The following is a 17,646-nucleotide window of genomic DNA, read 5'->3' on the forward strand; positions in this document are numbered from 1 at the left end:
TGTGGAAGGCGGTCGGGGTGTCGGGGGTAACGGAGGGACGCGCCATATCTGCCGCCGACAAAATGAGCCTCGCTTAGCCGGCCATCCCCAACATCCCCCGCATGCCACCCAGCCGCCATCCAACCGTCCTCCGGCCGTGAGTGAAGCAGCGAGAAAACGATTCGCGCCACCGGCTAGATATCCCAACGACAAAGTTTTGCGCGGAACCGTGCAGAGAATATTGTCCCTGACTAAACCATTGTCTTGTTTCGCAGAGAACGAAATGGGGCAATATCGGAGTTTTCTGTCGTTTTCCAAATCGGAGTAATTTTTTTTTTGTATTCTTTCTCGGCATACTTCTCCGTATATGCAAAGCTCGTCTCTATTCTTTCTCTCTCTCTAATCATTCCAACAGATAATTCAGAGCAAAAGTAATGTTTAACGATAACAATTATGTCATGATAAGAGAAATGTTTTTTTTTCTCCATCATTATAAATTGTAAAATTAAAATCTTTTCGAAAAACACAATTATAATTGACTTAAAAGAAATCAGTTTATTGTAAAACCTATCAAGTTTTACGATAGGCAAATAGATTTTTCAAGCGATAGGAGACGCGGCTTAGATTCAGGGAGGATTATTTGAAAATCGAAACTGGGTTATATATATTGAAACTTCGTTTCGCCGCTCGTGGATTCGCCAGTGAAACGATACCCTTTTCCATAGATATATTCGATTGAATATCGAAATACGTTAGAATACATATTTAGCAGAAACAGATTATATTCCTGATTAAAGATTGTTGTACGATACTTTTTCGTTCTGTATATTATTATCTTTCTCCACTCTATTAAATTAATTACATTTGATCGTTGCCTGATAAATTTCGTTTATTGCACGTTTACGTTTTACAAGGCGTGTCGCGCATGAGGAGCAATAACAATTTTAACAGTAATTTAAAAATGACATTTTCCAGGACCGATACATATGCGAGATCATACGCGTAACATCCAATTGTGGCTTTGTATCAGCGCGATGCGACGCAGCGCAGAATGTGAAATTAATTAATTTCATAATTCATAAGCAACTGTATGCAATAATGCATAAGATTGACGTAATATGCCCTAACCGTAACGTTGCAACCTCGAAATGACATAATTATATACGCGATAATTTTATTATTTATAATTACGAATGCATCGATATTCTATATATCTGTGTTTCAATTAAAAATACTCCGCTAAAGCATAAATCACTCTCTCATCACTATAAAGAAGACATAAAAGAACATGGCAATAAAACAGCCTGCATATAATTGCACAATTATATCTCTCGTTACAATATACAATATATGTAATACATATATTACACACACACACACACACACACACACACGCACGCACGCACGCACGCACGCACGCACGCACGCACGCACGCACGCACGCACGCACGCACGCACACATATATATATTCGTGAATCGCCATTTCTATTTTTATCTAAACTTTTTTCTCATACTGTATTTTGACTTCCGAATCGCTGGTTCTCGCCCTGCAAAATGCATGGTCGGCCGTCGAACGCAACTATCAAGTAGCAATATCCTGGAGCAGACACGTGCAACCGCGAACAAAGCATTCCGATTTCAGATAGATAGTGATCAAAGTAACTTCGGTTCGTGGCCCGCGGAGCAGATCTCACGCTGTGAATGCAATTTATTGTTTCTCACTCGTAAACCCGGATGCGAACCGGCAGCCACCCAACGACTTGTAACTCGTCGATGATCAAGTAGCGATTAGAGAATAGCCCGGAGTACAAATGCCACCCGTTCGGAAAATGGAAGCTACGCGAATCTGCTCGAATGAGTCACGCCGTGGTTCACGCTTGACTTTACGGCATGCAGAATATGCCCGTGTGTAAACATAATACCGCCGATCGGTTAAATCCGCTCTATAGATCGGACGATACATCGCGCTGAGAATTTTATAAAATGTCTGCGCATTGAAGAGATGGATAATTAGGCGATTTATATTTTGCGATTAAATAATGAATGAAATTTCGAAAGAAATGTTAAAGTGAATAATATTAGATATTGATTTTTACATATGTAAATTTTTAACTTTTTCCTCTCTTACATTTTAATATATTCTTTTATACATTAATCGCGTATTGATTCTGATTTTTTCTTTAAGATTTAAAATCGATTTCGTGTAAATTATTCTCAATACAGAGGCTGCGCAACAATGTTTCATTTCAATTTATAACTTTGTCTAATGCACTTATATCCAAAGTCCCTATAACAATCATTTATTTAACAAAATTGCAATGTTATTTCGATTGATTATTAATTTCATTACGCGAATTTCGGGAGAAAAACCGTTTTTTTTATCTGATATCGCCATCGCCGCTATTGAACATAGCGTAAAAACAGAAACATGCCACAATCATCGTGCGAATGTTCAATATCTGCGAACAAAAGTGCAGCTAACCGGGCGTGAGTTAGACAGGGAGTCTCTCAGATTGGATCACTCGGTAGATTATTTGGCTTTATGGTGCGGGGAATATACTATGCCAATATGACGTGGAGGGCTTGTTCACAGCGAGGGTGGTGGTAGCCATGGTAACGGCGGCACCCGCGAGTGTCGGCTCCAACGCCACCAGAATCCCTCATCTCCCTCCCGGCCACCCTCTACACTACCATCCCTCCCCTCTCCCCCGTGCCCCCGATGCCCGCTACTCTCCTGACCCTCTCTCCATCACCCAACGCCAGCAAAGCCGCCTCTCGCCCACCCTTGTGCCAGCATCAGCACCCTTCATTCGTTCCCCCTCTGCCCCCGTTCTATTCCGGAGTGAAAACCACCCCTAACTAAAGCCGTTCTGTATATATTATATATATATATATATATATATATATATATATATAAATTATATAATATATACACATACATACATTTTTATATATGTATAAGAAGAAGAGAGATGTATACACACCTCTTTCTTTCTTTATATATATATATATAGACACACACACGTATGCTCCCATGCACACATACATACATGCATGTATAGGCGAGCAGGGTATCTACCGCCTCCACGATCAATATGGTGGACAGACGCACCGACACCCTCCAGGGGAAGACCAACTCGATTTACGAAATTTCGTCTTTCCCCCGGCTCTTTTTCGGTAGACGCGGCGCCGCCGCGGAGGATGGCATCGCAGCAACTCGGCTCGATTTTAGAGGGTGGAGCCCCATACACTACGGAGACGTATTAATTGCGAACGATCCCCTCCCCCCCTTCTCTCTCCCTCTCTCATGATGGCGCACACTCAGCGGCTCTCCGATCACTCGAAACGCCAACGGAAGTCGAAAACAATGGAGCGACGTTTTCTCATCTTGACTCTCGTAAAGTTCTTTCCCATTCAGTAACAACAGAGATCGAGAAATGCAATCGTGAAATTCGCTGTTAAATTTATCATAAATATATAGAGCAGCACCGTCACGAAGAGATCGAAATAAAAATATGTATCGGAAACGATATTTTGAACTGCCGCATTAAGTCGATCGCGCGATTTCAGCGGACGATTGATGGAAGCTAGAGAGAAAGCTAGAAGAAAAAGAGAGGTGAACGCGTATCGGCGTATGAATACGGACAGATCGCGATTGATGGGATCTAAAGAACCCTCGGGGTACTTTTGCAAAGCGTTTAGTTACACTCGCTTCCTCCTTTTCCGCGGGAGTAACTACTCAATAAAAACAAACCGACCGTCCGCCGATCGCTCCGGGCCGGTCGGCGGGATGTTGGCTGCATCGAATTGATGTCATCGCGCAACAAACGGAATTACGAGTTTACTTTTTACTTGCGATCTTTTCGAAAAGCGTTGACGCTGTTTGTTATGATTCGTAACGTTTCTATTTTGAGTGTTCGCGAATAGCAATCTTACACAACCGATTCCGGTTACATATCCATTCGTGCCACTGTATACAACCCGACAAACGATCAATGTTGTTATATGTTGTGATGGAAACGTCAAAAAAAAATTTCTAAATAAAAATCTTTGAATGTAAACTTTTGAAGCAAAAATAATTTATAATATTCGCATATTAAAAAGAATAATAAAATTGTTGCTTTTCGTTAAAAGAGTTTGGAATACGTAGAATACGATAGAGCGCAGAATAAATAAATATATACATGTGCGTGTATATATATATATATATATATATATATATATATATATATATATATATATATATATATACACACAAAAATATGTACATGTACATATAAATCTATTAATCTCCAAGTTATTTCTCTCTCGACACTAAATTAAAGATATTCTAATAATAAAGAGTCATGTAGTTTTTATACGGTTATTTAATTGTAACTTTCGATAATCTTTTTCGTAGAAACATTAAAAATTAATTTGAGAATTTACTACATTCCGCATTCTCACTCTGTATATACGCGCACACTTAACAAATTGATTTCAAATAGTTTCGCACGAAGCAGAAACTGGATCGCATCGAGTTATTCCCGCAGCCGCGAGAATTATTGTCCCGGGTTAATTACCGTGGGAACATTACGCGGTACGCGGAAGTTAATAAAAACTTTCGGAGCGCGAATATAAACGCAGCTTGCCACGCGAAAGTATGACGCGTAAATACATTACAATTTTCCGCGTTTCGCATCCAATTTATTTATTATTGACCGATGCTGGTATTAATGCCCGCGTTATGTTTATTCATCAGTAAATTATCGGGCGAGCGTCCAATTTATTTTTCGTGTGCGCGCGATATATATCTCTCTCTACAATATATATTCTTATTTAATTACCACGACTCATATCCCAGCTCAATAAAACATCAAGTCATTGGAAAAAAAAAAAAATACTCTTTCAACATTCGACATCGATGATTGTTCACATTTTTCGGTCAATTAGAATATGATATATTACTTAAATTAATTTAATATTTTATACAATCTTTATTGAATATTTTACATAAAATGACAATTCTTACAACAGTCGTATGAGCTTGATATAAATGAAATAAACGAATACATTATGTTTAGATACGAATACAAATCCCACTCAAACTTTCGAATAAAACAAAATATAAGGAAGTTTCTGTATTAATGCTCTTATTTATTGTATTTTGATACACAACATTGTAAATTTAAATGAGATTACTAAAACTCTCCCGATACAATGCGACATGAGCGATTGTACGGAAGCACCATTATTAATGCTTCGCCTAAATTATATCCGGGAAGAGTTCAGGTGTGCAAACAAGCCCGCGGCGAAAATTGCCAAAAGCCCAGCGCAGCGCATCGCAGGATTTAATCCTTCTTCCCATCGGCGATTTCGTTGATTTTCAAAACGCGAAGCGACACGTTGCCCCTCGGGGCGAGGCACGCCCATGAGAAGTAAGATGAATCTGTCGATACATCGCCTGAAAGCGCGCAGCTCTCCATTTTCAGTTACGGCGATTGCGTTTTTAAACATCGGCCCGGCTGACAGTATTTGCGTCGCCGTGAGCGAGAAGAATTTTATTTGCGCGCGCTCTACCGTTTCTATCCCCCTCTTTCTCAAAATAGAAACTATTGCAGATGTATATCGTGACGATATAAAAATGAGCGGTTTAACGCGTGTCCAATTTTCAAAATAAAATAGCGTTTCGTATACGTTGTTGCAAAACCTTTATCGAATAGATTTGATTATGGCATATAAGAACGTAAAAATGGCATCAAATAACGGGAATACATGCGCCGCGAAACAATACGCGGTCTGGCGCGCGATTTGGATCTCATCGATACAGTTAAAGAAAAAAAAAAATGTTGAAATTTAGAAGAAACGCGCGGTTGTCGAAAGCGGATTTCCTTTGCGAGAACGAAGTCAGGTGAGGGGTCCCTTTGAAATTCGGATTATTCGTCAACGGCGGTGAGTGGGCAAGCGTTTCGTCGGCTTCTCCGATTTCAATCGTCTAACCGCTTTCAACCTACACTTCGGTCCCGCACGCCCAGTAGTGCGACAATAAAATGTAAAAAAATATGAAAAATGAATCATTAGGAAGAAAGAATTCTTCTAGATCCACCGATTCTTTTGAGACTAGGAATATAAAAATTGTGTATTATTAGTTCTGTATTAAGTGGTCAAATAAGTAATAAGTTTTATCAAGATTTGTTCATATTTTCATTTCTAATTTAAAAGTTACAAAAAAATATGTCGATTCTATGACGGAAAATAAAAAAAGAGCAGTCTTATATTCAAAAGAATAGAATTTCTTTAAAAATGTATCGGTGAAACGCATTTTATTTCATCGCACAGATAAATATTAACGTTAATCAATTAAAAACGAAGAACTCGTCACACACATCATTCGCCAACAAATTACGGCGCGATTATGATAACGATTATCATCCGGTAATTGACTGTTTCACGCATGTAGAATGAATTATTATGGGCGGTGAGGCATGCCAGGGGACGCGTATTGCTATATTTATATTTTCACCGCAAAAGCTGTACAATTAATAGGGACCATTAAAATTCAATCGCGTGGTGAGGTAGAATGAATAAAACGCGCGTTGTAAGTACTAACGCACTCATGGACAGACAACCAGAAACTACATGCGCATCTCTATTCATCCAGTTGGTGACGGTATTAATACAAAAGTTCACAATTAGACGAGGATTATATTAATCATTGATCCGTGCGGTAAAGAGCTTAAGTTCGATGATACTCGATATTTTGTAAAATAATGATTTGTTTAAAACGGACCGGAGCATCAATTACCGTCGAATTCTCGCAACACCCGCATTTCGCCCATTTATAATTAATTCTTATAGCGGCAACGCGCGCGCGCGTTGTCGTATTTAAATTATAAACCGCCAGCACAGCCGTGCAGTTAATCGCCAGCATTAAAATTCAATTGAGTGTGGGAGGGGACGAAGTTAATGAGACGCTCTGTATGCGCGCACATGTACATCCACAGTGTACGTGTACGCGCGCACACGCAAAATCGAATGCTCTCCCATGTAACGAGAGCCTCTAGGAAACATAAGGGATCTGATAGGCTTCATAGAGTGCCGCGAGGCTTTGATTGGTCAGCCGGCACGTGCACACGCGCGCATAAAGCGGTATATACACGGCTGGTTGCATTACTAATCTCTCCCGGCTTTGGGCTTATCTATCGTATCCCTTCTCCCACGTGTAGCCCATCTCAATTCAGGTCCTGCGTCCATCTGGGGCAAATTCGACTATAGTCTCATCGCGTTAAGCCCATTACACGCACTCGTTGCGATGAAACGCGCGGGGCATGAGCGTTACATAATTAATTCCGTCGGTAATTTACGCGCCGAAACATTTGTACATAAGCTTGTAAATGCCTCGAAAGGTCACCACCGTAAGAAGTGGTTAATCATATTCATCAATCAGCAATCAGTCACATTTATTAATATCCGTATCTGCGAAGAATTCCTTGCTCTCGGAGGGATATATTTCGTTCTCCAATAAAACTCGGAACAATCCGATTAAAAAAGATTAAGATTAATAGAATTATAATCATAGTATAATTTGTGATGATGAAGCTTATCTTGCAAATTTGAATTCACTACTTTGAGAGATTCTCTCTCGGTACCTTCATTCGTGAAGATTATTTGTACCCGCCACTACATGATCACAATCTTTTCAATTTACTTTTCTTTCTCTCCGTAAACTTGATTAATTATCACAACTGAAAAATGAAAGTGTACTACAATCCGCGTCTAGATCTTAGTTGCCCGCAAAATTTTAAAGTTATAAAAAATATGAATACTAATAAAAAAAATGAATACTAATATTCTCTGATTTTTTCATTCTTTTTTTCATTCGCGCCCAGCTGTATCGCCTCGTTATGCCTACTTCATGCAGTTTTTTCATCCATTTTTTTATCATTCGCTAACAGTCTATTTGCACTAACTATACTGTAGCATGTAATGCGCGATCTTATTATCGCGGTGGCACAAAAACGACCGCTTATTTTCCTCGTCCACGATTTCCTCGAGGAAAGAAAAGAATGAGATGAAACAGCGAAAAGCGCGTAGCTTGTTAGGAAAAACTTGTTACGCGTATGCTATTCCAAGAAGAAGACTCGCATCTTTTTTCGCGAGCACAAAACGCTGATGTCGTGCGAAATAAAAATTCTTCTCTCGCCCCCATTCCTCTTTCTCTTTCTCAAAAAAAGAAATGTATCTCAGAGCAACAAAAAAAAACTTGAAAATTGATAAAAAAAGAAAACAATGGCAAGAGAGAAACTTTTATTTGCGAACAATCTCTTTTTCAAATAACATCTGATATTGTCAATTATTTAAATCCACGATCGAATCCAAAAACTCGAATAAAATTATGTTAAAACTTTCCCTATCATTTTTCTATTAAATTCCAATCTCGAAATTCGGAAAAATGCTGAAGTTCAATGATGCATATGCAACAATTAATTAAAAAATTAAATTACAATAAACTTTGAGAAATATTAAACAAGTTTGACAAATATATTAAACTTAATAATATATAAAATTTTCGAATTATGCAAGTATAATAATTAATAATAATATTTATTACTATATAAAATTAAATATCTTAAGTTCAATAATTTTTAATTTTTGTTTATTTTATTCATGAATAAAACCTGTCATAGTATTAAATGTATAAAATAAATATCAATATTCTGTTTCAAATATATGTCCTGATTACACAATATTCGATTTTCATAAAGTTATTTTTCGCTATATTTATAATATCATTTCACTATATTCATAATATTCGCACAATATAATACGCATAAATTTCGATAGCAATCAGAATGCGCGTAACCAACTGTAATGTAATGCTAACAACGGATATTTATTGCCGGCATGACGTGTATTATGTACTTTTGATAGTAACTGTACGCCACTTACGGGGTAAGCATGGACACCGTCAGTATACAGACCCCCTATGAAGCTGACGATCAAGGTAAATATGGCCATTGTAATGGCGTCCAAGCGACATTTCACCCTTGAATGCATCAAACGTGATGGTGTTAGCTGTCTTTTTTTTTACTTTAAGTTAAAGATGGAAAAATACGGCATAAGCGATAGGCTCTTTCAAGAGACTTAAAAAAAAAAAAAAAAAATCACGTTATGTAGATAAAAATATACATTTTCGAACGATTTTCTCTCTCTCTCTCTCTCTCTCTCTTTCTTGCGCATCCCCTTCTCCTTTTTTTTTCTTATTCCATCCCTCCTCTCTTTCTATTTTTCTCTCTTTTTATATATATGTACATATAACGTATATAGAAAAATATTAAATAAATAATATATTAAGAAATTAATATATACATAAATATTAAAAATCTTACTCTATTGATATTCGATGTAATCTCCGTCGTTTAGAATTCAAAATCAATAAAAGCAAATTTCTTTGCTTTTAAAATGTACGGACAATATACGGACAATAGACGTGACGAGAGCGGCTGACTGTTTAAATACAATTTGTCGACGAAAAAAATGTGAAAACTCAGTTTTCGCAAACAAGCATCGCATGCGATTTATTTTCATTGATAACACCGCGGTGCGAACTGTTTTCATTTCGCAATCAACAATCCAACTATTTTTCTCCTGCAAATAATAATCCGCAAAATCTCAAATAATTCATAACAAGACGCAAAATTATAAATATAAATTAAAAAAAAAAAAAAACTTTTTGAGAAATATGTTTATATCTTTTCTTATATTTTTTTGCGCCATCATGACGTGCATATCTACAAAATCAATGAAATAAAATTGCGCGACATTAATGTTTGAAATTACTGTGATAATGCAAGAAGCTGAAGCTTTATATCGCATGGAAGAATAATTGAAGTATATCACAATTGAATATATCTGAATCTCTCGGCACTCGTCGTACATTTGTGTACCTAGGACTCTCAGGAGCAGGCCCGCCTTTCGATGTCCTCGCGACCATCGACGAAGCTCCGACAAGCCGCGCGTCCATCCAATTAGAAACAAGCTAGTCTCAACAGCGTCCAGGATCTCGAAATCGATTTTGGCGTCCCCGTCATCTCTGGAAGGAACCAGTAAACCTGTCTCGGTAGTTTGAGAAACGAAGGGTGCACTCCGAGAAATCGAAAACTCTTCGGGGTAGAAAGAAGGAGAAGAACCGAGAGACAGAAGAGAGAATCGGGAGATAGATGAAAAGGTCCTGCAAAATCCTGTACCAGAATTCTCCGTTCTGCCCCCACTGCGCGCCCACCTTACCGTGGAAACGAGACCTCCGCAGCGGACAAAGAACAAAAGAGGGAACGAGGCTCGGGCGAGCTTCTCATAAAGGCACAAAAGTACATCTTCGAGCTTGGAGAGGCTGCCGACAAGAAAGAGAAAGAGAGAGAGAGAGAGAGAGAGAGAGAGAGAGAGAGAGAGAGAGAGAAACAGAGATGAGGGAAGGAAGACGAGAGAGAACAAGGTTTTCTATCCTACCGCTCGTGGATATCTATTCGGTAAACAGACAGACAGATGGACAGACAATGATGCTCATCGCTCGATGGACAAAAGCGTCTATTGCGTAAACACTTGAACGGAACCTGACCTGAGGGCTGTTTCGCGTACCAAATAGTCGGGGTCGTGGGGCGAGAAGGGGAAAAACGTGAAATTCGTGAGGCACCCTTCTTCACGCAGCATCCTTCGCTCCAGATCGCAAGGATAAATGAAGCCGCGAGAGAGCCGCTCCTCTACTCTTCTTACCGACTTCTTTATTCCGGCGTATTGTTGGCGGCGAAGAGATTTTACGGCGGCGATAAGATTCACGTGAATCGGAAATCCAATCGTAGAAAAGTAGCGAGAAACGTTCCGAAATGCGTGAGAGGGCCACCCGGTTCGCTTGTTTTCCTTGGGATTCGATTTCGATCGAACCGATTTCGATCTGTGTGATGCACACTTTTAAAAAATCTTAGGGAATTTCTCATGGACAATAAACGAAGGATACATTGAATACTCCAAAAAGTATATAATCTACGTTACCAATTTCGGATTATATATACAATAATGTATAATATAAAATTTAAAAAAATTTAAAACCATAAATTTTTAAATAGAGAATTTTGATAAGATTTTTAAGAAATTACAACATTACTTTTCTCTAAATTAATAATGTTTCTAAATTGTAATCTCTTATATGGAGAATGTCGCGGCTGAAATTTGCTTAAAGTTAAAAATTAAAATTTTTTCAGCTACAGAAATGTATGACAAGTATATGGCGCGGATCGTGCTCGCCGATCTTTCTCAACAATCGAATACACTCCCTGCATTATTTCCTTTTCGAGAGACGGGGAACTTAGTATTTTCATATTATAATTTTATGACGTAGCTCCACTGGATCAGCTAGGCTCCTGTACGTATATTTAATTAAAGGCATTAGAAGCGATATGTATTACACGGCAGCTCGTATGCCGGATTACGCCGCTCCCCTTTTCGTATGTACATGGAAGGATCCGCATATATCTGTCCCACGAGACTTTTTGCCTCGTCCAGATTTCTCATCGAGATCATAGACCGCGGCTACTTTCCCTTCGATTCCCGCGAGAACGGAATATAAGTCGGCAAAATGAAGTTGCGCGGGATTTTTCCCGCGGGAAGTGATTAAAAATTACGCGACATGATTCACACCCCGCAAATGACGCGTTGAATATAACGTATAAATTTTTTTTTTTTTCACGTTTAAAATCATGACGAATTTAAATATAAGAACATAAAGCTTCGACTTCCAGTTATCAGTCGTTAATTTTTAATTCTCAATTTTTAACTCTTAAGTCTGAACTCTCTCAATTTTAATCAAAACATCACAGAGTAGAGGTACATATATATATTGAATCTTTGGGGATAATACATATAATTATGATACAGATCGCGAGTAAAATTAGCTAGACGAAAATCTAGAGAGCTAAAAAGCTCGATTCTTTCTTCTCTTACGTACTTGACCACTACTTGAAAAACTCATCAGGCTCTTTCGAGACTCATTTTGCTTCTAACAATAAGATAAACATAGTAAAGGATTTAAGTTTAAGATTACTTCCATCTACTGATTATAGACGCAATTTAATTTTTATTATTATTAAAAATTGTGCTTAATGTTCACCTGATAATAAAAACAATACCAAATTGTTATTAAAAAATATTCTATTAATTAATTCTATATACATGTTCTTAGAAAATATTTAATATTTTATAATAAAATTATATTATTCACTCTTCGTAACTATAAAAAGAAATTTAAATTATATATGTGTATATAAACCTTCTTTATCCTCTCTTTCAATGAATACAACATTTTTCTGTATAAATCTTGACTCGTAAGACTATCCTCGGCCTCCGGTACGACCTTTCATTAGTACTTCTCAAGATCCAAGTTAATTCTCTTGGCGATATTCTTTCGAAATATTCAGATGAAGAGCATCTCGATTGATCTCCCCATCGACGCGGTCGAACGAATTCAAAGCGCCGCGCCGCTTCTTAATGACTCCGGCTTCTCGCATATTTTACATTTAACACAGCGCGTCCATACACGGCGCGCGCGCGCGCGTGCGGGGGCTTCGTTATCTCAAGATCCTTCATCCCGGATTACAAACGACAAAGGAATAAATTGTTTTCGAGAAATCTGCCGGGCACACGGATGGGAGCCCACGCTAATAGCGCTCTCTACTCTCTCGACTCTCTCTCTCCTCATTCATCCCTTCGTCTTTCTCGGAGGGTAGTGCGAGCAAGTAGTACCCTCCGTTAGAGGTAACTCACCCTCCTCTCCGAGTACTGTCCCCATTCCATTTTACCTCTCTCTCTCTCTCTCTCTCTCTCTCTCTCTCTCTCTCTCTCTCTCTCTTCTTCCTTTTTGTTTCTCTCTCTGTTTCTCTTCTCTAGAAAACAGAAGCGAATAGAAACCGTGCTCGTAGTGAAGCAGCAAAAGCAAGTGTGTACGAGCCGAAGGAGGGGAGAGAACTGCATAGAAAGGTGTAGAGGAAGAGGGCAGGAACTTGGGTTTAGAAAGAGAGTTGGAGTGCAACGAGTCGTGCATGTATATCATGGTGCGCGCGGGTTCTCCCACGTGTCTGCCGACACGCACGTGTGTACACATCGGCGGAAGCATATAGAAGCTTCGTCTCTTCTCGACGACGAGACATGGAGCAAAGGAGAGATAGAGAGATGGAAGGGGTGAGGGAGAGAGGGGGAGAGAAAGAGAAGCAAGAAGGAAAAGAGAAGAGCGAGAGAGAAGGGAAAAGGAAGAGGGAGAGAGAATCTCTTCGAAGACTCATGGGTATAGGTGAGAGCCTCTATAGAAAGTCCGATGGGCGTGGTGCTTGTGACGGTTTTCGCCCAATGGGAATTCAGGATCCCCCTAGCTAGAAGGACAATGTACATGGGCACTTTGTGTGCGATGGAGACCATCCACCTCCTCGACAAAGAACGTGAAGTCGAATCGGAACGCCGTGTCCCCGAGAAACCGATTGCCGGAGAGCACAGCCTCTTCCTGGACCACGCATCGGCGGAGGAGAGCGGCGGTAAGTGTAAACGATATCGGCAATTGCGATCCAACTTTACGTCGCTCGATATTCATTCAAAATTCATCATATAGAGGACTACAGTCGGACTGTCAACGTATTGCAATAATCTATTTGTTGTTAAAATATTTAAATTTACGAGATGTCAATTTCAAGTCATTGTAATTTGTAAAATTTTTATCACGCCGTTATGAGATCTTACTTAATTTTTTAGAGGACATTTCTAGGTATCCCTTTCGAATCGAAATAAAATCACGCAAAGAATAATAAAATCTAATTATCCACATACACTATGTGCAGATCATTTCTTACATTATTTCATGAATATAAAAATTATATAAATAACTTTCCCTATGCAATCATATATATATGAGAGACTAGTATCAAGTACTACATCCTGTAAAGCAACTTTATGGATTTTCACGTCGCACCTTGTGTATTACCGTTCATGATTGCGTTCTGTTGTGAATAAAAGTTGAAGAAGAAAATAACATGCAAAGCACGAAAAGAGAAAGAAGCAAAACTATTTTACCAAGTACGATGCAGCGCGTTATAACGATAAAAGCTCTGATTTTAAAGAAATTTTTGTGACAATTATCCTATTTATTCTTGCTTACTCATCGTTAATTATTCAATATCGTAAATTACGCGCTCATGCCGAGTCGCCGGCTCCACTCTATTATAGCATATTATACTAAAAAGAAAATGTAATCATACATTAACATATGCTAAAATCGGAAAAAGTTACCATTGACGATACATAATACAATCGGCGTTTCGACAGAGGATTCGCTCTGACTCGTAAGATCGATACTCGCGGTAAATTCTCCTCTCCGTCTACGTCGCAAGGCTCGCGTTTCTCCCGCCTTGATCTACTATTTTTCTTTGTGTAAAAAATCCATCACCACCCACGACGAAAGGCGATTTCGCCGTGACACAGAACGGCCAAGCGAGATGTGGATGGAGAGAGAGAGAGGCTACAAAGAACGACGTATTGCTACTGCAAAAGGGATAGAAATAGTTGGGGAGACCGGGAGGAAGAGAAGCTGTACGATATACTGGTGGTCTCATTAAACGCAGCATCGTATAACGCGACTACGTAATGAGAATCGGTTAATTAGAGCCGCGACGCGAGGCGGTTTCGTCTGGTACACACGGAGAGCATCACTGTACGCATACATACCCGCCTTACATTCCCATATAGTAAGTATATGTGCGCGGGCATATGTGCGCATAAAGTGTCACAGAACGGGGAACCATTGAAAAACGAAAAAAGAAATCGAGAAGGCAGGGAAAGATAATGTGTGACAATAAAAAATATACGCGCAATTGGAGGAACGATTTCGTTTTTCATCGTATTTATCGTATTATTATATACCTTCACCTTGAGCCATATCTATTAAAATTGTTATTCGCAAACACTGTCATTGTACTCGAAAATGAACCAGTCTTGCATATCAAACTTGTTTTCATCATTTTCAACAGAGTAACTCTTATACTCAGAACATCACTTATCTAAATACTTTGAAAAACATACGTGGATGTGTTCCTTAACATATTTATTAAAAAAAACTAATTAAATTAATTTCTTCTAGTAAATCAAATATTACTTTTTTCTTTAATGGAACATTATATCTCTTTTAAAATGCCTTTCATGTCTTGTCACTTATGTAAAAATTTGACGAATGCATCAGCGGTAAATGCATACCAATTTGGTAGAGATGAGAGGGAACAGTATAAGCATCACGAGGAAGTCCTCCTCCTCATCGTCTTCGTCGATGAAATGTCGCATGAAGAGCGCATTGACGCGGATTCCCGGCATTGTTTTCCACATCGCGGGCCCACGGATGGAAGCCCAAGCACGAAAGCCCGCTTCATTCCGCTTTCGCCTCCTTTCGTACCCGTTCGCTTCCAGGCGCATTTTTAATTTCGCATTGTCGTCGTCGTCGTCGTCGTCGTCGTCAGCGTCGTCGAGAGAGTCGCATCGCACCCGCCCATGACGAGAAGTCATTTCGATCTCCTTCCCGTTCTTACACCCCCTTCCCCTGTCTACAGCGTTACATCACGAACATTTCTGTCATATGGCGAACGAAGATAATATTACAACCGTTTGCATCCCACGATCTTGTCGTAGCTGTCGTTCGCTTCTTTTCTTCCTCCAATTTCTCTTATCGTTGAATATTCGATAATTACGAAGTAAATTGAGATACTTTGAGATATTCTGAATAATTTTGCAGATTTTTCCGTTTATTAAGGAGACCTACTTTCTACAGATTATTTATACAATCATATTTGCATAATAAAAACAATATACATAAATAACCTACTCGATTATACATAAATAATTTCAAACAATAAACAAGTTCTGTAGTGTGTAAATGTGCGTTTCATGTTTGTCTTGCTACCTAACTTAATGTATAATGGATTTTATATGAATAATCAAGAAATGTAAACACTCTTCTGTTTGCTTCGTAAAATATGGAAATGCGTGCAATAATTTTGCATCGATATGTAGAATTGCAACAAAACCCTTTAACCAGCAAGAAATATGTTTGATGATGAATAAAGAAGATAAAAGCAATAAATATTTTTAATGCCTCGCCGAATTCGTTAATGCATTCCGCGACAAGTGGAAGAAGATGCAAAATAATACATATGATAAAATAAATACAAGAAGCAAGACATTGTTTTTCAAGCACAAGTGACATTCAGTCTCTTTTTTTCTCTCGTTCCCTTTCTAAAGAACAAAGAACCGAGATAAAACAATATGAATAAATTTCTTTTATAATATTGTCACTGGGTTTTATTTTTAATAAAGCAAATAAATATATAAAAAAAACAATATTGCGAGTTTCGTTAAGTTCTTCATTCTATTCTTTTCTATTCTTTTCTGACTTACAAAAATTTGAACGATAAATTGTAAGATTGTGAATACACAATCTAAAGCTTCAATATTGCCATAAAAGAAATATATTTTTTATACGATTATTATATATACGATTCTGTTTTCTCTCTTTTCTCAAAACCACCCGGTATAGCGGGTTTGTGTCTCAGCTAGATCGTATCCCAGACATTTCCGGCATTCGCTCGTAGATGGAGCCACGAAGTCCATCGTTCTCCTTGCAAAACCAAATAGAGATTGTTGCCTCCTTTTGCAATTAATCGCGTACCGAAGGGTGGATTTTATCTCGCGCAAAAATTCTCGAGTGTGGGAAACAGAGGAGGGGGTCGATTATTCCGAGAAAAATTACAATAGTAACAATAGTAACAACAATCAAGTGAAGAGGCTACGGGCTCAGTGTATACGCGGACGACAAGCGCGATCGGCGGCGTTTGTAACGACCAATTAAGAGAATTAAGAGTCATTAATTAGCATTCACTTCCTTCCCGGCCTGCTAACGCGCGCGCAACCAGAAATTCTTTGCGCTCGTGGGCGAATTATTGGCTGAATGTCTTCTCGGTACTCGGTACTCTCATTTAAGCAGAGGCCGATTCGAATACCGCCTTCGGACTTCCGCTTCAAGCTTCAATAAATCCGATTTTTTTGCTTAAACGCTTGCCGGGAATACTCTCACCTCGTTTATATGTGATTTCACGCGTCGGTTAGCTCACACTTTAACAAAAAAAAATTGCCCCAGCGTAAAGACCATGACCAGAATTCCCGCGAAATTAACATTGAGAAGAATTAGTTCAATTGATTTAATTTTTTCGAAAATTTTATATATAAAATGGTATTTATTACTAAGCGGTAAATTTTTTATTTGGTATATAACAATAAATTATATACCAAACGGTCGCTGGAAAATGAGAATTTCATATCTCATTCAGTTTCAGAAATATTAGCCTGTAACGCCTTTAATGATTCACCCTGTATATCTAACATAAAAATATTATATACCATATATATGTCTGAAAATTAAGTTTCTTAAAAAAGTTTCTTAAAGTTTTGCATTCTCGTCACATTAGGATTTACATTTAAATAAAAAAAATTAATCTCATGAAGGCATAAAAAAAAAAATTAAGATAGCAACCGTTAAAAATTTCTCACAACAACATATTCCTGCATTTATATTTACACTTAACGGTATACATGCGTCATGTTCGCGAATTGCA

At 38.4% G+C, this 17,646-nt stretch overlaps 1 protein-coding gene across 3 annotated transcripts in view; it reads right to left on the bottom strand.

Annotated features, from left to right (window-relative positions):
- The window catches only part of LOC126854868 (Fanconi anemia group J protein-like), a 42,771-nt gene that overhangs the window by 15,938 nt on the left and 9,187 nt on the right, over window positions 1-17,646 (bottom strand). The window lies entirely within an intron of this gene.

This window comes from Cataglyphis hispanica, chromosome 1 (assembly GCF_021464435.1).
Source record: "Cataglyphis hispanica isolate Lineage 1 chromosome 1, ULB_Chis1_1.0, whole genome shotgun sequence".
Classification (NCBI taxonomy): Eukaryota; Metazoa; Arthropoda; class Insecta; order Hymenoptera; family Formicidae; genus Cataglyphis; species Cataglyphis hispanica.